The 27739-nt window shown below is 41.0% G+C and overlaps 2 protein-coding genes and 1 long non-coding RNA gene across 5 annotated transcripts in view; 2 read left to right on the top strand and 1 right to left on the bottom strand.

Annotated features, from left to right (window-relative positions):
- LOC145457889 (uncharacterized) overlaps positions 1-27739 on the bottom strand; it is a 444934-nt gene that overhangs the window by 226967 nt on the left and 190228 nt on the right. The window lies entirely within an intron of this gene.
- LOC145458023 (endoplasmic reticulum metallopeptidase 1-like) overlaps positions 1-27739 on the top strand; it is a 179304-nt gene that overhangs the window by 59929 nt on the left and 91636 nt on the right. The window lies entirely within an intron of this gene.
- Positions 16386-19761, top strand: LOC145434431 (uncharacterized). Its single transcript, XR_013913385.1, has 3 exons — positions 16386-18657; positions 19154-19314; positions 19382-19761. It is a non-coding gene; the product is annotated as an uncharacterized LOC145434431 (long non-coding RNA).

Below are 27739 nucleotides of genomic sequence, written 5' to 3' on the forward strand. Positions count from 1 at the left end.
TCTATCAGCAATTTATCAGCTATCGTCGATGTGCTTATCATAAAAACTGAATGCTTGAATTGGTGATGAATCAGACTGACAAGACAGATATTTGATTTTACGTTCTAACTTAGTGAAGTTATCTGTAGCATCGGTAAATGAGGCCAGGAACTGTCCGTTAACTGCCTAAATAAACACGTGCCAAAACTCTGATAGGGAGAAAATGAGCGTGTTTGCCAAGCTAGGAATTCGATATCACCCAAGCAGGATTGAAAACATGAGCTGAACATGACTTCAATACTGTGACTTGGACTCGACTCGAGTCATAACACTATGACTCGGACTTGACCCTTTAAACGGTGACTTGGACTCGGACTCGAGTCATTGATGAATTGAAAATGACTTGACTCGACTCGAGTCAAAACCACAAAAATAAGATTGACTCGTGACTCGGTACCATGTGACTTGGTTACAACCCTGGCGTAACTATTGTATACTCCGTTTAGCATGCATATAAATTGTAAGGGTTTAGCATTGGCGTTTTCGCTTCTGTGAATAACTAGTTTTTGATCAATTTTCCGAACTCTTATAACTCAATATATGTGATGAATAACTCAGAATCTAATCCGATCTACCTGCGGCTTGAGATTCTTATTCAAACACCAGTCCAACACACAGCAGAGTATTTTTACAGCGTACCTGTTCAATACAGCGAGCGACGTCTCCAAACTTTCTTAAAAAAGTGCCACGAGGTAAGCACACTGGCCAGATATTATACGCGGCATTATGACGACACAACACAATCAATATTCCTAAACACTTCTAACTAGTACAGCGAACATTATTTACAACAGTCTAACAATGTCTCAAGCATTATAAAATTATCATTTTCAACACTCCTTCTCTTGGGACATTATTAAATGTTCATCACGCTGGCATTTGAGTAACACCAATATTATCTCTCAAGTAACAGAAAGGAAGTCGACGTAAAGGCTTTGTCAAGATATCGGCCAATTGATCATCACTTGGTACATAACGAATTTCAATTCTATCACCATCAAGTTCATCTTTGATGTAACCAAATTTTATTGCAATGTGCTTGTTAGCTTGGTGATTGACAGGATTCTTGCACATAGCAATAGCACTTTGATTATCTTCATATATTGTGATTGGTCCATCAATTTTTCTCACCATTTCGTCATGCAGCTGACGAAACCATGCAGTTTCTCGAGCGACAAGATTCAACGCAATGAATTCGGCTTCAGCAGTAGACTGTGCCGTTACAGTTTGTTTTTTCGATCTCCATGCGATAGGACCATTGTTTTTTCATTATTACATATCCAGAAGTTGATTTTCTGTCATCTCGATCTCCACCAAAATCAGCATCTGCGTAAGCCATAATTGTATTCGGCTCACGCTTGTAAAGTATCCCATAATCAACAGTTCCACGAATGTATCGTAACAAATGCTTTATCATCTGCCAATCGTACACAGTTGGATCACTGCTATATTGACCCAGTTTCGCCACAACAAACGCAATGTCGGGTCGGGTCTGGTATAAAGTGCCAGATAAAGCAGACTTCCAACTGCTGCTTGATAAGTAGATCCATCAAACTTTGTATCAGTTGACTTCGACTTTTCTAGTTTTGCACCAGGATCCATTGGAGTAGATGCCGGTCGACAGTCAGACATTCTGAATCTTTCAAGCACCGACTGAGCGTAACTATCTTGCCCAATCCATATGTAATCATCTCCTTGTTTCACGCGCATTCCCAAAAAATATTGCAGCTTTCCCATATCTTTCAAACTGAATTCCTTTTGAAACAAGGATTTTGTTTGAGCTATCGCATTCGCAGATTTTCCAGCAATTAAGATATCACTGACGTACACTGCCAAATAAATATTTTCCCCATATCGTGTTCCAATATATATACATGGGTCGGATACAGTTTGTTTAAATCCCATTCCAGTCAATTTTTCATGAAGAACTTGGTTCCAACAAAGCGGTGATTGCTTTAACCCATAAATTGATTTCTTCAGCAAACACAACATGCTCTCCTTCCCTTTTACTACAAATCCTTCAGGCTGTCTCATATACACTGTTTCATTTAGTTTCCCATGGAGAAAAGCAGTTTTAACATCCATCTGATGAATTTGCAAACTCTTCTCATTGGCTAAAGCAATGAAGGCACGAAATGAGCTTGCATGCACCACAGGTGCGAACGTTTGTTCATAATCTTTTCCATATTTTTGACTGATTCCAAGTGCAACAAGACGTGCTTTTGCACGGTCCACTTGCCCATTCTCATCATACTTATATTTCAGTACCCATTTACATCCAAGTATCTTTGCATCAGCAGGAGCTTTGACCAACTCCCACACTTTCAAATCATGCATTGATTTCATTTCTTCTCGTGCAGCTTCCATCCATAAATCAGAATGCTCAGAGTTCAATGCATCTTTCCGGCCTCTTGGCTCTGCCAAGAGCACATCAGTAGCTGGTACCGCATGCGACAATAATGAGACTGAAATATCATCTTCAACTTGTTCTTCAGTCTGTTGGAAACTTTCATCGTATGTAAGTCTCGGGTGTGGTTTACCAGCATTCAAACGTGTAGATCTCCTCAATTCTACAATTTCTTCTTCGTTACCACTTCTCTCATCATCACATAATTCCTGATCGTCATCCATTACAGGATAGATGAAACGCGATGCAGGCATTTCAGGCTGAGATTCAGCCACTTCTCCTTCTTGACCAAATCGTGTTTCGTCGAAACGAACATGACGACGTATTATCACTTCTTGTCGTTCATCACTCCATAAACGATAACCTTTCGTTAACAGGCCATATCCCAGAAGTGTACATATTTCAGCTTTAGCAGCAATCTTGCCTCTTCTCTCACTCTTCGGCAAAAACGCGTAAGCTTTGCACCCAAACACCCGCAGATGCTTCACGCTAGGTTTGGTGCCGTGGTACACTTCAAACGGTGTTTTACAATCCAAAGCAACAGTCCTACTTCTGTTCCTTAAATAATTAGCGGTCATAATCGCTTCAGGCCACAGATGCGGTGGCACCTGCGATCCATGAATCATAACAGCAGCTCTTTCACAGAGTACTCTATTTAGACGTTCAGCAACGCCATTTTGCGGAGGACAAGCCCTCACAGTTTTCTCATGCCGTATTCCTCTCTCTTTAAGCCAGGATTCACATTCATTACTGATGTATTCGCCACCATTGTCAGTACGAATACAACCAACACGTTGTTTCCGAAAATTTTCTTGATGTAGCATGAACGCTCGTAACTCTGCAAACACGTCGGCTTTTCTCTTAAGGGGCTAGGCTACCCCTCGAATTGGGAAATCAGTCATATAACCATAACTTTGATATCAATGAAGCAATCTTTCTGAAATTTTGACACAAGGTGCTGTGTTGGACATTCGAACCTTGGTGAAAATTTGGTGAAAAATGGTCAACGTTTTTTTGACTTTCATCCGATTTTATGATTTTTCAAACTATTTTTTTGTGAATTTTTTTCTGGCAAAATTTTTGAGTGAAATTTTTTCTTGGTGCTTATAATAGATTCAAATTACCCCAAATTTCCGGATGAAACTCTTTTTTTTTCAACAAGGGTTATTCTCTGGAAAAAAAATTTGAAAATTGAAAATAAAAAAAAAATTTGCAAATTTTTGAGTTAGTTGAACCTAAAGGGAGGGACTCTTCACTCATAACATAAAATAAACAGTTTCATCCGGAGGAGCATCCCAAGATACATATACCTGCAAATCTTCACGTTGATTGGACGATTTTTTCTGCCTCAAAAAGGATTCATAACTTACAAGGTACGAAAAATAGAAAATTTTGAGAAAAAGCCACTTTAATTTCGTAACATGTAGAAGTCACATTATCACCCTGAAAATCCAAAATTTCACACAGTTAATAGTCTAAAAAGCGCCAGGATGCTATATTTTCCTTCTGTATTGCCATGTTTTCTGCTTTTGACAGCCCTGTCCATTCGTTCACAGTTCTGAATGAGTAGATTTCCATTCTTTGACTTCCCATTCCCCCCCCCCTTGATTTCCCACGTTTTGCAATAGTCGCCCAATAGTCGACCATAAAACGGTGAATGGCTCGAACAAAATCTGATTCTGTGGTCAATTGCATGTCTTGACAAATGCCATGACACATCAAATGACACTGTGATAGATGTGACACTCTAATCCAGCCTCTAACAGTGATCAATATCAGCTTTGATTGACAAAAAACAGTCACCAAATTCAGTCACTGAGAACCCACGAACCACCAGCTGCAAAGTGCTGAGACGAGGAGCGTTGGTTCGATTTGTTTGAAATACGGTCATATTTGTTTGAAATGAGGAGAGTCTCATGTTTGAAATGAGGATAGTCATGTCAGAAATAAGGATAGTCATGTTTGAAATGAGGATAGTCGCTATATTCACTATAAAATCAGTTGCAGTACCAGGCACGACTTCCCAGTGGTAGCCCAGTCCGAACACATGCCAGACCCAGTCCGAACACATCCAAGACATGATGTCCGAACACGCCCCAGACACCATGTCTGAATGACAACAATGGCCAAACACATCTCAGACACCATGTCCTAATGGCAGCACCTGCCGAACACACCTCAGACATGATGTCCAAACACGCCCCAGACACGATGTCCGTTTGGCAGCACAGGCCGAACACACCCCAGACATGATGTCCGAACTCGCGCCAGACACGATGTCCGAGTGTCAATACAGGCCTAACACGCCCAAGACGCCTCAGACACGATATCCGAGTATCAACACAGGCCGAACACGCCCAAGACACCATGTCCGAATGGCAACACAGACCGAACACGCCCCAGACACAATGTCCGAGTGTCAACTCAGTCCAAACACAACCCAGACACCATGTTTAAATGGCCGAACATGCCCCAGACACGATATCCGATTGGCAGCACAGGCCAAACACACCCCAGACATGATGTCCAACACGCCCAGACACGATGTTCGGGTATCAACACAGGCCGAACACGCCCAAGACACCATGCCTGAATGGCAACACAGAGCGGACACGCCCCAGACACCATGTTTGAATGGCAATATCACAGATCGAACACGCCCCAGACACGATGTCCGAGTATCAACACAGGCCGAACACGCCCAAGACACCATGTCCGAATGGCAACACAGATCGAACACGCCCCAAACACCATGTTTGAATGGCAATATCACAGATCGAACACGCCCGAGACACGATGTCCAACACGCCCAGACACGATGTTCGGGTATCAATACAGGCCGAACACATCCAAGACACCTTGTCTGAATGGCAGCACAGGCCGAACACCCCCCAGACATGATGTCCGAACACTCCCCAGGCACGATGTCCGAACACGCGCCAGACACGATGTCCGAGTGTCAATACAGGCCGAATACGCCCAAGACACCATGTCCGAATGGCAACACAGACCGAACACGCCCCAGACACAATGTCCGAGTGTCAACTCAGTCCAAACACAACCCAGACACAATGTTTGAATGGCCGATCATGCCCCAGACACGATATCCGATTGGCAGCACAGGCCAAACACACCCCAGACATGATGTCCAACACGCCCAGACACGATGTTCGGGTATCAACACAGGCCGAACACGCCCAAGACACCATGTCTGAATGGCAACACAGACCGGACACGCCCCAGACACCATGTTTGAATGGCAATATCACAGATCGAACACGCCCCAGACACGATGTCCGAGTATCAACACAGGCCGGACACGCCCAAGACACCATGTCCGAATGGCAACACAGATCGAACACGCCCCAGACACCATGTTTGAATGGCAATATCACAGATCGAACACGCCCCAGACACGATGTCCGAGTATCAACACAGGCCGAACACGCCCAAGACACCATGTCCGAATGGCAACACAGACCGAACACGCCCCAGACACCATGTTTGAATGGCAATAGCACAGGCCGAACACGCCCCAGACATAATGTCTGAATACCAGCACAGGCCGAACACAACCCAGACATGATGTCGGAACACGCCCCAGACACGATGTTAATAAGGTTAGTCATGTTTGAAATAAGGTCAGTCTCGTGTTTGAAATAAGGATAGTCATGTTAGAAATAAGGATAGTCATGTTTGATATAAGGATAGTCATGTTTGAAATAAGGTTAGTCTCATGTTTGAAATGAGGATAGTCATGTTAGAAATGAGGATAGTCATGTTTGAAATAAGGATAGTCGCTATATATTCACTATGAGGTCAGTTGTAGTAGCAGGCACGATTTCCCAGTGGTAACCCAGTCCGGACACATCCCAGATCCAGTCCGAACACATCCCAGACATGATGCCCGAACTCGCCGCAGACACAATGTCCGAGTGTGAACTCAGTTCGAACACAACCCAGACACCATGTTTGAATGGCCGAACACACCCCAGACATGATGTCCAAACACGCGCCAGACACGATGTCCGAGTATCAACACAGGCCGAACACGCCCAAGGCACCATGTCCGAATGGCAAGACAAACCAAACACGCCCCAAAAACTTCGCTATCTTGTGTCGCAAATTTATAAGGTTGAACTTACTTAATACAGCCATAATGCACATTTTACCTCATTTTTACGTGTCGCAAGCACTAAAGCACAAGTATGTTTTGCAATGTAGTCAAATGTATTGCAAACAAGAATATTCATGAATGCTAGCTAGAAAAAATCTCAAGATCATGCGTTGTCGTGCATATTTCTCTGTAGTCTGTAGGAGTCGACACCATGCGAGTGCGTTCAACGCTTCCAGTTGAAGTATTTCATCAAATTTAGCTCGATCTTCCTCGTCTGAATTGCTAGATTGTGAAGGCAGAGGCAGGCTATTGTCACAATTATATTTTGAGGTTCTTCCTTGAATATAGGCAATGTGCGAGATATTTTTTCAACACCGAAAGCACTGTGCTCTATGCCAGAGAGGGTAACATTATGTATGAAAACAATAGTGACTTTTTTTCGGTCAATGTTCTTGGGCATAATAGTGTCGTGAATAAGTAAGTCCTCAGTGGATAGTCAGCATCTCCAAAAGCATAATCTTCATTATTTAATATTAATATGCCAAAATGCTGGGCAGTTGTGTCTTCAAAAATCGGAATCGCAGTCGCACTATTTCTTCGAATACTTTGCGATAACGTACTGAATATCTGCCAGATACTTCCTCGGGGTTCTGTTCTGATCACCCGTCCGTAAATTTCAACAACTATAGCAATTTCATATTCCTTTACTGCTTCGCTTTACTATACAACATAAGCAAGCAACTAAAACAATAACAATCTGGCCACAAATATCCTGCGGTCTAAACCAGGGCTGTCAAACTCAAAATTACGTCGCGGGCCGGATCCAAACATTCGAAATGCTCGCGGGCCACCGGCTTCGCTTTTTACTTGAACATCTTATTACCAAGCTAGCAAGAATAAGTATAGCAACACTTTGATCGCGAACAATGGAATTGACGATGATGATTGGTTGGTTGAATTATAGAGTATGACATACTCTATAGTGTAATGCACTTATGAACCGCTGCTAAAACAGTGGCGGTAACGACGATACAAGTTCACTTATTTATATGCTCCATTTACTTGAGTCGTAATATGGCGTTAACCGTATGTATGCGTTGTGAGGATTGAGGAATTCAAGAGATTGAACTGTAAACGCGGACTTTTGAATTTGTTGTATTTAATTGTATTATTAAATCACGATTCAGGTTTCTCTACATTCCGGGGACCTTTTGAGTCAGAAATGATACAGCATCGCGACCATGCACTATGATATTATAATTATAGTTTTGTGTAAGAGTCGTATGAATTGATTTTATCATTATATATATATATATTTACCTATTAGACTACTTTGGTGGACAGTCCTGTTTTCGAACCAGTTGGGCGACAATACGCGCCAACAGAAGGAGACAAGCTAGACGACTAAAAATCTCTAGATTAGTTTTGACATATGGATTCCGCGCGTGCTGGTCACTGGAAATTAGCAGTTTATATCGCAGCGTTTAGAATATACATGAAATGTCCGCCAACTGCGGTCGCCCTAATTTTTTGACAATTTTTGCAATACCTAATAGACCACTTCAGTGGACATTGGACACTTAGGGAGACATTTCGCCATTTTGAGTAATCATGACCATATTCGTTACCGAGCCAAGATGGGCATTATCGTCGTACTATATGTTAAGGGTTGGGAATCAGTTTCGTCAAAGGAGTCATACCAGCCCCTACATATTCAATTGTACCTCCCAAGAAGTCATACACCAATGGCAATCAATTTTGACGTCACTCTTTGGAATTCACGACGTCATCGTTGAACGATATCGATGATCACTATATAGAATTCGTTGTCTGCGCCATATCTTTTCGTTTAAAAGCTGTTGTTAAAATACGGAATATTTGTCTTTATACAGGAAGCTACAGTTGTCAACCCTGCAGATTAGATCACCAGTTCTCTACGGCTAGTATGCAAATAACTACGACATTCAATGGCTACCTTGCTGCGATAGCAGATCTCAGTTACAATGAAATAATAAATATATTCGTTTATTATAATCGGCCCTATAATATCCATCGGAAGCTTCTTGTTTCATGGACTTGGAGTGTATTAGCAGGTATAAGGCAATTTTCGGCTTAACGTAAGGCACACTTTTTGATCCATTATTACTAGTGCTGCAAGGCAGAAACCTTCGAACAAAGACCACTCTAACATGTCTCTACCTGCTATCTCAGACTCTCGTCATGTTAAAGCCGCTTCAAATTGTAAGGAGTTAGTTGTTTACCGTACAAACTTCGCCACGAATTCATGTTTTCTCTTTAAAAACCCCACAACAGATTACAGTGAGGATTGATTCGTGATAATCGTGGTACTTGATAATTGCTAACTTCCATTTGTTTAAAAGCCACACGTCAACTTGTTCACTGTTCAGTACAGGGGTGTTCAAAAAAAACTTTTTTCTCAAATTTCATCGACTTAATTGTCAAATCGTCAGGTTACCTAAAAACGTTGTACACCATTGCAGCCAGTAGAAGCCGAGGTCAGTCAAATTGAAATTTCGGTAATTTTAGAAATATTAGTATTTGCGGCGACCAATTTCGTCACACGGTGACGACTGAACATTGGGTTTCATGTATGCCTGAAGAGGCAGTGATGTTTTTCCATTTGTTTTGATCTGGACCTGTGGTGTGGAGTTTGGATGAAGACATCGCAAATATACGAAAAAAAGATATGTTAGGGATTATCTGAAAATTAGTCCACTTCATTAAAATAACTCCGTTAAAAGGGTGGTGAGATAATTTTTTGAAATTAAGGACGACGAAAATGAAATGAACTGACAAGCAAGTAAAATATGGGTAAATATATTTCTCAAGTTATAGTAACATAGTATTTTTTATCCGACCAATTTAGATTTCATGAAATCCATCCCAGTTATGCAGGGCACACCGATGTCTCTCTTCCTTGATTCGAAGTTTTTACTGATTGCAAAGTCACCATTCCCAAAATCTCATCCACAGAGACATCAATTGCATTCCTCAGCAACTCTTCAAATATTTCTCTGCTACTTGACATTGACCGATCCAGGCCGTAAAATGATACCGATTGCAATTGAGAATGGGCTATGCCAATGAATGGTATTTATGAGTTGAAAAAGCATTTATGGTACTTCACATAAGCGTTGATACGAGAGCTTTGTATGTGCTGGAAACTTTGCGATCTTCAGGGAAACTAAACGGTAACCCACTGAGCTTATAAAGCACATTAGATATTTTCTGGTCTTTCAATATCACCAGAACCCCCTTCTTGTCATAAAGTAATAAAAAACATTAGTGTTTTAACACGATATATGGATACAATTAGTTATTAGATGGTATTCACCGAATGTGGAGGATGACATGAAGAAAGGACGATGATTTTTGATAGGAATAAGATCTGTCACGATGCCCATATAGTCTTATAATCCGCCTGTAAGAGTACTATAGGAGTGCTGCAGAGCAAATGATAGAATATCATAAATATCAAATTGTAGAAGCAAATTTGTGCGGCTATCAACACGTAATCTAATTAGTATGTGTTTGTGGCCGCTGACTTGCAAATTGAATTTGCGAATTGACCAATGTACTCCTGAAATGCTTCGCAAACGTAAATCGGGAAATGCACAAATGCCGCCCAAATCGCTGTTTTAATCAGCAAACAATTGTCACGATGCGAGTTGGTCAACGCGAAGCCAGAAACCGCAATAGACAATTACTGATTGGCAGTGCGATTTCGCGCTTGTAATCATCATTATTGTCTGCTTGAAATATTCGAGAGTTGTCGTGTGTTACTTGCAAGGCCAGTGCGTAATGTATTTCGTAAGCATACGTGGTCGTGAATTTCAGTGTGTAAAGTAGTCTATTGGAAAATTATATCACCATCGTTTCAACGTGTCGATTTCAATGAAGTGGACTAATTTCCAGCTAATCTGTATCATATCTTTCTTTCATGTATTAGCGATATCTTCATCCAAACTCAACCATAGGCCCTTGTCAATATCAAAACAAGTGGAAAACCATTCCTGCCTCTTCAGGCATAAATGAAACAGGATTTTGGTGATGTCGGTGTGACGAATTTGGTCACCGTAAATACTATTATTTCAAAAATTACGGAAATTTTAATTTGATTGACCTCGGCTTCAACCCAGCGCGAAATCCAGCAAACTTAACCCAACATTCGCCCGTATTCAGAGACACGCCTGGATCTCCAATTCCATCTGGAGAGTAAAGGGTTAATGAGAGCATGGCGAGATGAGATATCGTAGTCAGTGGAATAATCCGCAACCGCAAGGCTGCGGTTTCGAAGCCGACCGAGGTCGACTTCAGAACTAGTACTAAGGTGTCAAAGGTTTATCTCGGCTCCTACGCACCATCTCATTCGCGTTATCGGTGATCTGATGTCGGCCATGTTCAGATATGTGCCAGTGCCTTTCGCAGATGAAACACATTTACTTTGCTTTACCGACTCGAAGTCATGAATCTTCACTAATCTATACTAATACTACAACAGTCAGAATGGGTTGGCTTATCCAGCCACCCATCTAATCTTAGGGCGTACGTACAGGTACACCAGTCAAACCAGATTCGAAATAGTGAAGTCATGTAATATTGACCTTGATACCGACAGCTCTCCTTCAAGTGTAGTTTCGTAACTAAAGCTATATTTGTCGCCAATACTACGTTGACTTCGCGTTTTTGTAAGGTATCATAAATGTTACGGGCAATAACCCTGCCCGATCAATTATAATTACAATTATCAACATGGCCAAAGCTCCAAACCCTGTATAAACTAATCCCAACCTATCTTCATTTAGAATTGCGAACCTCCTTAATTACCTTGGCGCTTGATGCGGTCATCATCATTTTAACCGAGGTATTGCATGCGACGTGATATGATTTAATAGGCTTCAGGCTCCAGGCTCCGCCTATGTCTGCAGGCCTGTGCTTCAAATCCCGCACTGATCATAAATGTCATAAAATTCCGGATTCCAGCCATTCATTTATTAAATTGTCAGGTTACTCTAAAAAACACTGCACACCAAATTTAGCTCAATTCTAACAAGGATAGGACTCCACAGATCAAATAAGAATTTTCAATTTATTAGGTAAGATTTAAAAAAATCAAATTTTTCTGCCAACCCCATGAAACTGTTGAGCTGTCTTCAAAGACGATGCAAAACAAATTTGACTCAATTCCGACCAGTAGAAGCGGGGTTATGTGAGTTTTTCGATCATAATCCTCGAATTATCCTTGATCGGTGGATCATCCGAGAATTTCACGTTTTTCATAGGCGGGCTATCCGAGGTTCCGTCTCGGTCGTTCACGCCACTGGGCCATACGAGGTACCGCTGCGTTCGTCTTCGGGCCCCACGTAGACCGATACCCGATACGATGGTATCGGATTTTTAGCTGACTCGGGATCGGCCTTCAAAAAACAGTGTATAGCGCATTTTTTACAGTTTTTGAATCACCGATTTCTCGCCAACCGAATATCGTAGCCGGATGAAGCCGGTACCGGCGGACGCGTAATTTGATAACGATTCCAACGATACCCAGGAAATGGGGCTGGGACGCGTAGAAAAATTTATTTTACCAAAACTCCGTGATGGTACGCCAATACGGGTCACGTGTATGGTTTTTCAATCGGTCGGATCAGAACAGAAATCGAAATACCGATTGACAACCGCTGGTCTTAGGGGTTCGACAGAGTTATCTTCATATTCGTCTCGTCGAACTGAACGCGATGATATCCGACTCGACGGCGTGGGACCTGGGGTTGGCCCGGTATTGGCGTTCGAAAGAGTCGGTTTTTGTCTCCCAAAGGCTACCGAATTCGCAAAATATACAGATCGATCAGTAGCCTAGGAATAGCCTACTTTTAACGCAAAAAGTTTGAACATGCCGCCTTTCTTACAGAGATCGGCGCAATTCACAATGTTGAATTAGCTCGATGACTTTAGTATTGTATACGTACACGCGACCAATTGCGTGCCATCAACTGGTAAGGTCTCATTTCCGCTGTCACCGAGTGATTGAAAGATTAGTTTCAGGGTATTAGCAGGTTATTGTAAATGGACGTTACTTTGGAAGATGTACTAGCAGATGATTTAGAATGATGCAGAAGATGTATTAGCCGCTCATGGCCCTCAAGTTTCAAGACAAGTATATTAGCATGAATTCTATAAACACGAATCTTATAAGAAAAGTTTAAGATGCAAGCATGCGTGATGGAGTTACTTCCCAATCAGTGTTTTCATCGATCGATTCGTTCTGCGTATTGAGAAGTATTCTACATAGCTGCTGAATTCTGCGTACAATAGCGTATATATATTTGGATCGCCACGCCGACTCCATTTCCATGACAAAAAGTGAGTATTGAATATAGAACGCATTTCTCTTCTGTTGTAAGTGTCATATTTCACGCGGAAGGGTAAATACTGGACAGGACAGTCACCAAACGGATGCTGCGGCCTGTGATCTTTCCGTCACTAATTCAATTCAGGTCGTGGTAGATTTTCACTTCGTAACAAGCTTTCTGATGCATTTTTAAACGTCTATGTGAGTAGCAACTGATTTAGAATCATCCTTGATAACGTGTTCACATAACTCAATTAGTAAAATGTTGACTGTCCGCTCAATATATCTGAGAATATTTTGATCACGTAACGTTAACTTTATATTGTTTCCCCATTGATTTAAAATAATTCAACTAGATACTTTCTAAATATTGATAAATCGTATTTAAACGCTGTGTGAGAGAGCATATAGTTACGATAACATCCGCCTTTTCGTTTTATTGATTCTTTTTAAAATCCAGCGTGTGGCCTATTATGTAGCTCAATCTTGGTGGGGCAACCTATCATGTCGCATTTTTGTTTCGCAATTTACTGGAGTTGTGTATCATGTATCATCTCCAAACGTGTGTACTGTGCATGTAGTCAACAATTTGGCATTACATCGCTGCCTTGTTTTTCAGCCACTGCAAACAATCGAGACGTAGCTGCGGGAAGACACTCCAATGAATTTGCCGTTAAGCAATTCTGTGACCGATAAGTGCCTGCGGAGGCTTCATTATAACCAGACGCAGATGTGAATATCACTCCCTAGTCTGCCATAATGAGCAACGACGATGACGTTATACGCTCTGATTACTTCAACATCAGTCAGTCAATATATGTAACTTTGCCCTTGCCTTGGCTTGAACGGACGGGGGTCGTAATTGATACCCGAATCTGACTGCTTCTTACCGTGTTTTAATATAAGAAAACTAGAATATCTGTACCCATGGAAAGTCTTAATGCAACGTATATAATGTAGGATTGTGGGTTTTGAGCCTATACCGAGCGTTGTAACCGGCGCTTCTAGTGGGTCCGACACTCTGGGTATTTATAGCATATAGCTGATACCACAATATGTTTGATAGCTGTTTGATTAGATTAGACATTCTCCTGTCGCAGCATTGTGACGTTATGAAATGCCAAACAAGTCAACTAATTACCTATTTGCACTTGGCTGCTTTCCCATCCTATATCGCCACATTTCAGCCTGATCATCAATATTTGTTTATGTTAGCTTTGCAGAGTCATTTTATCCATGTATGTGATGACGAATAAACCAGCTCGATTTTTCAATCAACACTGCTGCATGGTATGAGCGGATGACATGAGCTATACTTCAGTTGAATTTATTGTTAAACGTACGCTGGGTTGATATCACACGTTTTCAACTCAGATATGCGTTTCTGGTGACGATGATAGGGTGATTACAATCATTTATGGAATTGCTACAAACTTAGGAAGGTATGGAACGCTGATTGAGGTCACATGGTCCGTAGGCCGAGAATTACGACGAGATATATTGTTATTATTAGCACGTGTTACTTCGCAGACGGAGAAGCAGTTTCTATGGCGATGCTAGTCGGTGCTAGCAACGAAACTGGTGTGGATGCGGAAAGGGGATGATTACACCCGCGGCTATATTAGATCACATTTTATATTCATCTGCGTTGACTACTGCATTCTGAGCAATATATTATTCTTGTATAGGGAAAAGCCATAAATCCAGTGACTGTTACATAGCATCACGCCTCACATTGATACAATCAAGAATCATATATCTATCCGGTGATCGCCAACTTTGACCGAATGTAGCACTTTTGACCTATGTAATTTCAACTCAGATGCGACCACGTAAAATTTTGTATAATTAATGATTGATTCGGTTAATAGTATTGATAATTGCGTATATATTGCTATAAATTTTGTATCCTCTCAGTCCACGTAATCAGATTTACCTGTAGAGCTGAGTGAGGTATTGTCTAGGAATATTCAGGGCACGTAATTAATAATTGAACAAATTAACATATTCGGGCGGGCCCGTTGGTGCAATTACTTAGCTACACATGCAAGTCCAATGACTTGATATATTTCATTCGTTGCCGAAATGGATGTGGCAATGCCTGGTACGTTGGAGAAACTGGTCATGGTCAACCACTCCATAAGAGAATAAATGGTTATCGACACGATATTTCTAAATGCAACAGATCGAAGCCTGTCGATGAGCACTTTTCTTCAGCAGGACACTCAGAAAATGATATGATAATCAACGTGTTGGCCGGGAACATCGAGAACTCAATCATGCGCAAGGCCACAGAACAAAAATACATCGACATATTTAACATGTTCCATCAAGGGCTAAATATAGATCGAGGCTCCATGTCACATTACACCATGCGAAGCTGCAGTTGATATATTCGGCGGGTGTGCATTCAATTACTGTAAACACTCTATCAAATCTCATTTTCAGTGCCACAACTTGCTGTAGCCGTTTAAAATATGAACTTCGATTTTCCTGTTTATGACGTCATAAATGTACACATTTTTCTGATATAAAAGTACTTTTGTCTATGATGTCACAATATGCGTATATGTTTGGATTCAAAATCTTTTGCGTTACTTTCACTTTAACACCTGATGAAGGAGCGGCGCTCCGAAAGCTCGTGTAATAAATATAATTATTACTTTGCAAGTGGACGTTAGATAAGGTGTGAAAGCAACCAAGATCTTATTATTATCTATATCGTCTGCTATCGGTTCAACAAATTACTTAGCTACATGTTGTTATTTCTTGACCGTGTTTTGCTCATTCGACCCCTAGTGGCATCGAGATCCTCGTGGTCGCTCGGTCGACATGGTTGCGATTCTGTGCTATGTCTCCTTGAGGCTTCTCGATCGCTAGGGAGATGTGTGGCTGGATATTGCATGGTCTGTGCTAGCGTGAATTTCTTTTAGCTGTGGAGCGATTGAGATGGTATGCAGTTTCCGCGTGTAAATCAATGGCCTTGTTGCCAGTGTCAAATCAGTCCGATGATCCCTGTAGCAGGAGGTGGCTAATATTTCGTTCGATTCAAGGTATAGCAACCGATGTATCAATTGAGCCCTATTGCAGTAGCTTGGAATGTCTCCGTGACATGTTTTCTTTATTGACGATTGATGAGGTGACATCATTGTGTATGTAATTCAAGTGATCGAGTTGAGGATGAAAATGATATCCAACAAGAGATACTGCAATCATAGGCGCAGAGTTACGGGGTGGCGGCGCGGCACAGCCACCCATGACAAATTTATGGGTGGCAGTCACCCCATACAAAATGCGTAAACGCCCGCCGTCTGTCAATTACCGAGTTCGTGATATCGCGTAAATGCCAACTATTTACTATTTACCGATACGCGCGCGAATAATTGAATACGCAGCTTCGTCGGCGGCGACGAACGAGTGCTTAAAACGCCCTAATTCGTGATTAGTAATCATACAGTCGAAGCAACCTCGTTTACGACGTCGATTTCGACATGCGTGCGCCGTGAAACCTCATATCTCCTCTCTCGACCAAACGAGCGAATTCACGTTCTACTTATTAAATTGTATTTGCGCGCATATTGGTTTACACTTTACAGAATAATTCTTGAGTTAGTTTCGTGACAGTCTTTTTAATTGGAGCGCAAAATACGACCGTGAGTTTGTGTATGTCTTCGAATATAAAGTCATTCCTGCGCAAAGTGAGCATATTCATTACTCTAACAAGGCTTTGCTAACTTTTATCGGGAAATGCAGCAATGCAGCTCAAACCTCGTTGTAATGAGCAAACAATTGTCGCGATGTCATAGTCGGAACCACATTATGCTGTAAACAAGTTGAGGAATTACGGATTAGATGCTCGCTTTCTCATTTGCTATTATCTGTAGGCTACTAATTCTTGTCTGCTTTATACATTCGTCTTCCCTCGATGTCACTTGTCAGTGCGCATTGTGCAGTGCACGTCGCTGAATTACCTTGTCAAATATTGATGGATCAAGAGATTCACGGTGGCGCAAATTCTGAATTTATTCGATTAGCCGGAGAGGGAACCTTCCATGTTCCAATAAAATTCATTGCTGAACGGACTCTACCGAGCGCAACCATATCGAGGATCGAATTTCAAACCATCGGGATTTGTATTTCTATTGATAAGGTTGCGGCATGCGCCCATATTGCTCTTGCTGCAATAACACGTGGATAATAAGAATCGCACCATTTCACGATCAAACTCGACTGGATGATCGGGATCTACGTAGGCCCGGGGTTGATATTGACCAGCGCGGTGCCGGTATTGAAACCCTAGGTGAGTAGCCAGGGAGTTTCTCATTTAAAATTAAAAGTCCCGTCCTTTTGAAATGTCAATTCACTAATTCGTATTGTGGATGCGGCGTACCGCAAATTAGCGAGAATCGTTTGCATGCGAAATGGTTCATTGACATCTGATGTGCGCTATCGTCTCTTATTTGATTTAGCGCGTATGCGTGCAGGCTTGCACGCTATAATCGCTGGAATGAACTATCAGGTGAACCAGGCTAGGCCTGATATCGTTACCAGCCTGAAGTATTGAGCCTACAGCAGGACTGGCGCATGTCATAACTACGCTGGCCTAAACTATAGCGACTGCTGCAGAGTGCAGGGATCGCATGATTTGCCTGCTATCTCTACTTATGCGATCGTTAAGGCTAATTCACACATGCACGGTTGCCGGCCACGATTTTTGCCGTACGGTTTTCCATCGTACGGTCGTACGGCCGAATTGCCGTGGAAGTGTTCACACATGCACGATTCGTTCACGGCGGCTGTCGCCACGGCTATCGCACGGTCGATTTCTTCGCTTTTTTGCTGCCGTACGGAAAGTTGGATCAAACGAACTTTCCGTGGCTATCGTTGCTGCCGTGAGCTCAGTCGAAAGTGTGCTCCTATGGATTTAGCAGCTTGTCGAGATGAATGCATTGGATAAATATCGAAGGAGAGTGCTACTATGTTGTGTTCAGGGTGTATATTGGTTGTACGAAGAAATATGTGATATGAGAAGGTGAGTTTACCGGTAGGATGTGTAGATAGATACGTACCAGACGGCATGCCGGTATGATGGTACTGCCATGCAGTAATCTGCACTCTGCAGTAGTAATCAGTCGTTTTGTTATGTATGCTCGCCAGTTGTGGTTATTCTATATTACTATGCGATGAGTGTTTTGCGTCTGGCAACGATATTGCGATCAGGCTGACTCAGTTGCACGTGTTTCTACACCAGTCTGTTTTCTGCATACCTGATAAATCACTGCTTGTGATCACAGGGCTGCCTGCTATTCACTTATTCTGGTTCAATGTGTGTGTCTGATTGTTGAAGGACTGCTACAAGTCATTTCATAACCTTGTTATCCTTGTATATACGTAGTTGATGTTAATTATTTGCATTTGACATTTTAACCTAGAATTCCATGTCCTGTGTTGTGATTATCATGTAGCAAATGAGTACCTAGTTATTTGATAGAAGCTGGTAATTTATTCCTGCAACACTATTTCATTTTATCAACTAAAATGAGTTCATATTCATATTATATTGATGCATGCATTTTTACTACATAATGGTGTCTTTTCAATCTTACTACATCTGTTTACAGAAATTGTACTCTATAATCCTTTCCACTACTAAAAAATCAGGCCAGTTGTTGATGACAGCCTACCCTACATCAGCATCAATTGCTGATGTACTGCAAACATCTGGTATGTCCATTTCCATTCATTACTAATATTCATTTTAGTATTACTGCTGTAATTTCATTCAGTGGGGCAAGTGAAAACTCGATGGTCGACTTTAAGGAGCAATTTTTGGGAAAGGGTGAAACATATTCATTTACTCATAGTTGAAATGCTGCATTTGCATAAGATAGAACGTCATACTAGCAGAAAATGTTTCTCGCATCCAACGCAGAAAAAAGGTCGTGATTAAGTATAAATTTTTAGCTTCTTTGTTGACCATACTCATCTGTCGATCTGTGTATCACTGTTGCCAACCTGCCAGATATTGAAAAAGTTCACTACTCTGATAAGTTTGATTACTGCAGCAGAATAAGTTGAAGCAATGATTGGTTGAAGTGACAACATCAGATATTGTGAATTGTGGTGAATCTTTGCATGAAGTAAAATTCCTTATGGTGTATTGAATTTCAAAGGCATTGCTGTAAAATAAGCATTCAAATGTTTTAATATTGGGATTTAGAAACCACTGCCAGAGACAAATGATGTGAAACCAGCTGATGTGTAAACTAGCACTGCTACGTCATCTCTTGCATCCACCAACGACGCATCATTGAACTCTACAATTGGCAGACAACTACCAGGAAAGAGCGAAGATACTATGATGACAGACATTTGATGCAGGTAGGTGTAGCTGTGATGTATGCCTTGTCACGCTATGCATGTAACATATAAATTATATCTTATTCAGTGTGAGATGATAAAGTTTCTACAGAAGAGCACTGACCAGTTTTCTGCACCCTGGACTAATATGATCATTTTGCGAACTTTATAGCAGCACAGTTGTGAGTCAACGGAGGCTGTGTGTGCTGCTGCAATAATGAAGGACATTATGCAAACTTTTCCAAGTTTATGATCACAAGAACCAGTTGAAAACTAGCACTGTCATTTCATGCATACTGTTTTGTCTATTATGATTATTACTGCATCGATTTAATTGGTACCTTTGTATTGCATATTATTCTTGTTTCTTCAAATGTATGTATTCTGTATTTGCAGATGTTGCTTTCAAGTGTAACCATTTCATTATATTGTTCATCATTTCTTTGCATAACATGATTGAAAATTCAATTTTGTATTGTAAGGCACACTTGATTTCTTGGAATGATCAGCAATAGGTGACTATTTATCAAAGGTGGTCAGAATATTCAGCGTTGCTACTCATACATTAGTATTGCTGTAAAGTTTTACTCGCCTTCAAGTAGAATTAGCAATTTCAGAGGCATGTGGAAACTACTTCAAGTGTAGGAAATGAAGAAATGAAAGGTGATCAAGTAGTTTTAAATAGTAGATTTGGTTGATGGCTCGAATAGTTTTAGCAGAGGTGGTCACTTTGAAATTGCAGGGTGCATCTTTGTGACTATCGCAAACTGACCTGTGACACTACATATAGGTGCAAATATTCCAAAGTGCAAAAAGTAGATTAGTTATGTTGTTGCGTGGAATTGATATAAAACACAACCTATTGAAAAAGTAGACAAAACCTCTGAGTACTCCTTACTAACCGCTTGGGCTTTATATTGGCCTGTCATATCTCAATATTTTGAAAAGAGGCATAGCAAACTGGAATGGAATCAGGGTGTACCGCTTGCAACCGTGGTTGATCGACCGCGGCAGTGTGAATATACGTCCGGTTGGTCGTCGCACGGCTACCGTACAGTGATCGCGTATAATCGCGAGTCGTGAATGTGTGAATTGAGTCTTGCGATACGTGCGTTACGCGCGAATTTACCGTGCGAGCCGGGTATGTGTGAATTCGCCTTTATGTCACAATGGCTTCAGACTGACAGCGTGAAATTGAAGAACTTTGAATCCGCGCAATTGGCCAAGAACAGACTCGAACGGACGTAATTGATTAGCGCTAATACTAAAACATCAGAAGATGTGTGTTATCAAAAGATACGACAGGCCTGAATCACCTGAAATCGGTGTCACCTAAAATTGTTCGTCGTAAACGAGGTTGCGTATTCAATAGTTCGCTCGCGCGTGTTGGTGAATAGTGAATTGTTGATATTGGAGAGAAGTTCTGAATCTGTACATATACTAGACAAATCAGTTCAATTCACACACATAGCAGAGTATATTACAGCGACCTGTTAATACAGGTCGCTGTAATATACTCTATGGCCTATGTTACCACACATGGAGGAGTCAGTTTTAACACCATTATACATGTATTACATGATCAACTCCAAGATACATCAGAAACCAGAACACTTTCAAAATGAATTATCATCACTCCTACTGGGAGACTTGAGATTTACTATCAAAGTTCCAGAATATTCCAAAGATCAGTACAATAGCTTGTATAATATGTATAATATATAAAACAGTTTACCAATGTCTCAAGTTATATTAAAATCGTCATTTTCAACAAAACATACAGGTATTAGGTATAAATAAATTAAATAGCTGATCTACTGTAACTGATTCACTTTTTGAACAATCTGGGCTAGGCCTAGGCCTATCGTTTGTTGTAGAGTTGAACAAGAAGATACCCTTTTCACCAAGCTCGTATCATAAAGGTTTGTGATGATGTAATATGATGAAAGTTTGTGATGTAAATTCAATCATTCTCTCTACTAATCAAAATTATGCTAGGTTGATCTATAAATCAACTTGCCGGTCCTCCAAACAAGATTTTGTTGTTGAAGCAGCATGCAATAAATTGTAACATGCAAATTGGCATTGCAAACTTGGTAAAACCAACCGACATTTTATTGGCGGTCTAAAAATCAATAATTTGCTTGTAACTTTTTTCTGTACATTTTAAAGACAGAGTTCCATGGAAGTGAGATAGAAAAATGTTGCTTCTGCAGCTTTTGAGTCGAAAACTTGCTGTCTAGCACAAGCGGGTATCAAGATATGGCAAAATTAGCTATTTTCGGCTCGTTCGGTGAAATGGCACGGCCACTAGAGGGTGCAGGAACCTGAAATCATGATAGAAGTAACTCATTCGAGATTTGGGACCAAATATCAAAGGCACTTTTTAAAATTCAAATTTTTCTTTCTTCACTCCACCCTATGGAAATGTATCATATCATTTCGTAAATGGGTAATGTATTGCATCTTATCAATTCGTTTCTCAATTCTCTATTTTGGCTGGTTACTATAAACTGAGGCTATGCAATTACTTACGTAGTATATGTGACCGATACTAGGCCTTCTTGCGTGTATATTTAACTCTATTTTCATTTATCGGTTCAAAATCAATGACCACTCAATCTGTATGTCAGAAAGCTAGCAAAATGCAATGACATAATCATGCCTCATACTTCGAAAAGGTAACTTGACTTGAATTGTGACTTGAATTGTAACTTGACTCGTGACTTGACTTGACTCGAGTCACCTCCAAAAATCGAGTGACTTGACTTGACTCGAGTCACCTTCGAAAATCGATTGACTTGATTTGACTCGTGAAATGTGCAATGACTCGAAATGAATCTTGACTCGAAGGTAGTGACATGATCCTAACACTGCTAGTACAACGACAACATAGGCTAAGCTGCGACCATTTCGATTGCGGTAAATTTGTTGGTGAAGTAACAATAGAGGATCAGTGAAATGTACAATCAGTGAATATCTGGTTGCTCTCGCAAATGGCACCGGCGCATCGCGAACAATTCGAACATAGCCTACACAAGATTTTAATCGACACCGTTTACTTGATGACCGAAAATTGATTGGTGAAATTTGCTCTGAGTAACAAGTCAATCCACATATCTGAAGCGCTGAGTCAAGTCAAGTCATTTTTGCAAAGTGACTCTAGTCAAGTCATGACATGACGTGACTCGACTCATCCCAACATTGCTATACACCTCATTTTATATGTACATCATTTTACCAATATCAAGGATAGAAATCCGTATGTTGTTGAATATGCCTGTTTGACTCGTAGGCAAGATACATCCTACCTATCTTATTTTGTGTTTATGTATATAGCCTACCACAAGTCGTTGCACTAGATACATCAACCCAAGTCTTATAAATGGGAGAAAGATATGCAGGAGTCAAGCGTCTCACATTGCTATGGCCGATCCGATGTTGTTGGAACAGAGGATTTTTACAAAAGCACTTTCATTGAGTGTGCCGGAAATTCTCCGAGAAAAAAATCTTTTCAATGTCGCATGTGCGTGTATTCTTGTAAATATCCATCGCGCTCAAAAAGACATTTTTTCGATCGTCATTGGAAAAGATCTGTGAAGTTTGGGAACTATGTATGCTTTCCATGTAGCATATATCATAAAGATGGTAGTTCGCGGGATACACACTTCCACTGTCCAGCATGCGATAACACATTTTGGGCGAATCGCTTCCAGCCTCATCTGAAACAGCACACAGCATGGTGTAATGAGAAAAGTTCAAGACAGGATCCAATAAATGAAGAAATAAAGAAATCTACATCTGGAAATCAAAAATATGCCGAGTGCCCAGTATGTCAAAAAGTGATGTCAAGCAGATCAATACCTACTCACTGTAGAACAATTCATGGCATTGAAACGGAAAATGTTGCGAACTGCGTCGATCACAAAAAAGGAATATATCTTGTCAGACTGAGCTCTCATGGGGGGATTCCCTACCCTGTTCACATCAGGAAAAATGTGTCTGAGTTCCATGCCGGAGAGTCGGTAGTGGAATGTGAAAGTAGTGCATGCATGGATTACATGCGGATTATGTGGAAAAGTGGCTTTCCTGCTGCGCAGTGCAAGCACCTATGTACAGTCCCAACAATATTGTCTATCCCAGTAGTGTGGAGTTAACTGATGCCAGTTTGATGAATATTTCGTCGAGTGGTTCTTACAAAATTCTGAAGGATAGCAAAATAAATGGCTGTCGGGAATTGGCACAAAAATCAAGCAATGCAGTATCTCCACTTGTTCAAGCAATTCACCATGGTAGATACATTATGATTTCTGTGTTTACCCTTGAAAAGCACTATTACTCCCGTCTTGGAAGGATATTAGTTACAGTGGATATGAAAGCGGGACGCCTATCTTGTCGTTGCTGTGATGCGAAGATGTATTGCATACATAAGTGCATTAGTCTGTGGTACTTGTCCGAAAAGGGACTTATCGACTGTTTTCATGGACAGGATATAGTCGTAGATGAATTCGATGAACAGCAAGGAGAAATCTTTGCCGTATCTGATCAACACGAGCAAGATCACATTGACCAGCAATTGGTATATCCGCCGAAGGAGTCTTCTGTATTAAAGAAAATGTGCACCTACATTTTGTCAAAGAAGCGTACTCCCAATTCGTCACAGATCAGAACATTGGCAAAGCACATTCCTAACGAACTTCATCCTACCGAGACTGAATGTACAGAGTGTAACACCAAACTTTCAGGTTCTTTATTGATTACCCGCAACGCAAAAATTCTCACAATGGATATGATTATTGAAAACATTCGCACGTTTTATCGAAAGTGTCCAAACTGCAACATGTGTTATCGGTATCAAGAACATGATTTGGGAATTCACAACTTCTCTGATGTCTTCCTGGTTTCTATTGATGTATGTTGCTACATCAGAGACTCTCTCCGGCATTTTATCCCGATAGGAAGTACTGCTAAAGTGCTCTCTCTGCGTATTGGCAAAACTGTTCAAGAACACCAATTGGTTAATGCGTATCTGCATTTCGATACACTTTTTGACGCACACGATTACTCATTCAAATGTGATATTTGTGGACATTTCCCAACAATTGTGATCATGGACCTTTGTAAGAAGATTAATTTCCGGTGTAAGGCATCATACTTAAGCCCTTCTGAATTGGAGGAGGTGGATGAAGTGGATAGTGATGAATATTGGGGAAAAGTTGAAAACAACATGGTATTACGCGGATTCCCGCAAAGATCAATTCCTGAATGGGAAATCACTCCAAGGCTATCACAGTGGTCACCATTCGTTGGTAAAAACACAAGACGGGGACCAAATCTGTACAACACCGAGCACCGCAAGGTCTCGAAAATTGATGGGTCGTTGGAAGAAGACTGTCGTGAGATGACAGAAGAGCGACTGGTGGAAGCTAATAAGCTATGAATAATTTAAATGCAAAAGAATTTGATCAACTGGTCAAATCAATTCTTGGGAAGGCCGCGTCAAAATTGACTTGCAAACTTGATAAATTGATGGCTGTCAGAGACGCGATTTCAACAAGTCATGAGAAGTTCAAGAAAGCATTCTCCAAATTGGCGGGTTGCTCAGGTGGCTGGGCATCATGCATCTGTCCTCACGGTGTGGTATATGCGATGAAATTTGTTTTGAGGGCTGAGAGCCCAAGAGATTTTGTCGATATATTGTTGTCTTTCAAGCATATTCCGAACATAGTAATTGTGGACATGGCAAATATGGTAGTTGCTCATGGCAACAAAAGATGTCACGGAATGTTCTCTCCACACTCTGGGATGGTTTGTGCACCGAGTGAAGAAAATATCGAGAATGCCTCTAAACAAAAATTGTCCATATCGATGCCTTGGATCCTGAATGAAAGTAGTTCAAACCTAGACAGTGTATCCAGTGGCGAAGCACACCCAGTAAGTCGACAGAGCATCCATCTTTGCTTGTATGACCGCTTTCACGAAAGGAATGTGACCAAAAAGAAGGAGGTGTTGCGGCGCGTCTGTAATATAAAGGAGCTCAGGAACAACATCAATACCCAAGTGGCTGAACAACTGAATGGATATTATAAAAGATGTAATCGTTTTATCAATCAAATGATTCCAGTCAATCATGTATACCTCTTCAGGTCAATTATGGACTACTACAATATTGAATTGAATTCTGCTGTGAAGGTCAGATTTTCGGTCAATAAAGATATGGAACTATATTACAATGAGACTGGAAGACTGCGAGCAAGACACTCTTCCTGGTCTGTTAACCAGGATGAGCGATTCTCTCTTTCGAATAAAGGAGATGCATCTGAAGTCACTGCCGATTTGCCCGAAGTTGGATCTCCGGACGTTCCAATTAATATTGCTCCAGACCAGGACGAGAGATTCTCTCTTTCGAATAAAGGAGATGCATCTGAAGTCACTGCCGATTTGCCTGAAATTGGATCTCCTGACGTTCCAATAAATATTGATCCAGACCAGGACGAGAGATTCTCTCTTTCGAATAAAAGAGATGCATCTGAAGTCACTGCCGATTTGCCCGATGCTGGATCTCCGGACGTTTCAATAAATATTGCTTCTTATAGTGAAGACAATGTTAACGAAGAAGTGGATCCTGACACTTGGCTGGAGGAATTGGATTTAACTGCATATGACCGACACATACTGTCAGGTGATGGATGGCTGTCCGACAGGCATGTCAATGTGTCAATGAAATTGATGAAAAAAAAACATCCAGACGTCGGAGGCTTACAGGACGTCATCATTGCTTCCGCCACTGGATACCAGCGTACATCGGGTTTCTTTGTACAAATTATTAACCTCAGGCAAAGTCACTGGGTTACAATTTCCAATCGTTTTTCACCATGTGGAAATACTATAGTGTATGACTCATTGGTGACACAAAATTCAAAGGGAATTGTAGCATATGAACCAAAACTGGATGAAGCGGCTTTTCAGCTCCAGGAGAGTGACGATATTGCGAGTATTGAAATTGTAAAAGTTCAACAACAAGAGGGAGGCAGTGATTGTGGCCTATTTGCAATTGCTAATGCTGCGTGCCTCTGTGCAGGCATATGTCCAACAACGATGAATTTTGAGCAAAGTACTTTAAGATTGGCTTTATTGCAATCGCTGGAAAACATTGACATTGATATGTTACTCGAAACCGCCACCTGGACAGGGAATGATACAAATGCAACATCTTTAACATCTTGGCGCTTTCGAATATATTGCACGTGCAAGAAAATTGATGATGGGTCCCCCATGGCAGAATGTACGAGATGCAAAGACTGGTATCATTTTCGCTGTGTGTCAGGCTGTGTGTCAGGCAATGTCCATCATCCAAAATGGATATGCGACCTTTGCCTGAAAAAGGTGGTACGATCGGTGACGCCCGCGTTTCGTAAGGAATACGAAGAAATTCAGACTGTAGGCGAGTTGTTAAACAACTCAACAGACAATCGAGTTACCGAACTTTACAAGGCTGTGCAAAAGATGACACCGAAATTGTCATTGCCAAGAGATGATGCTATTTCGGTGGGAATTTTGTCTCAGGAGGAATACTGGCAAAACATTGATAGCCACAGAAAAAGGGATTTAATGGGAATCAATCATCGGCATCCCAGGTTTCAGATATGTTTTCTCATTGTGTTCTTGGAATCTTGCAGAGACACATCTACTTTACTCTCCACATTCTTGCATGAATTAGCACATGTCATACAGTATGAGGAGAAGGTTTATGGAGCGTCTCACGGCAGTGGGTTCAAAAAAATTGGCAGACGCGTCATCAAATTGGTGTCTCGGAATAAACATCTCCTCCCAAAAGCTTTTGCAAAAGTAGAAATTAACGAAAGGTTAGTGTTAACTGCAAAATGCTCGTAATTTTCCAAACATGATTGTCACTTGCCGTATTACATTTCCTAGAAGTCGCATTGCTCTTGATTTCATTTTATGTTTTAATCTGCATTGTCTGAAGTGTTTCATAACCTCCAGAGTCATATCAGCTGCTGTGACATTAAATTCGTGCATTTTTATTCCTGTGCCCACTGTAAATAACTTATCTGCCTTCGTAGTTTCTGACCTTTCGTCCATTATTTCTGACTTTTTGCTTCCTTGAATTTTTAGGAAGAACTTGCTAACCTACATTGTTGCATTGCTCTTGATTTGATTTTATATTTTAACCTGCACTGTTTGAAGTGTTTTGTAACCTCCTGAGTCATATCAGCTGCTGAAACATTGAATTCGTGCATTTCTGTTCCTGTGCCCACTGTAAATAACTTATCTTCATTCGTTGTTTCTGACCTTTTGTTTCGTTAAATTTTTAGTAAGAACTTGCTAACCTGCATTGTTGCATTGCTCTTGATTTGATTTTATATTTTAACCAGCACTGTTTGAGGTGTTTTATAACCTCCAGAGTCATATCAGCTGCTGAGAC

The sequence above is a fragment of the Botryllus schlosseri genome, chromosome 2 (genome assembly GCF_051294905.1).
Source record: "Botryllus schlosseri isolate E-star chromosome 2, Bs_hap1, whole genome shotgun sequence".
NCBI lineage: Eukaryota > Metazoa > Chordata > Ascidiacea > Stolidobranchia > Styelidae > Botryllus > Botryllus schlosseri.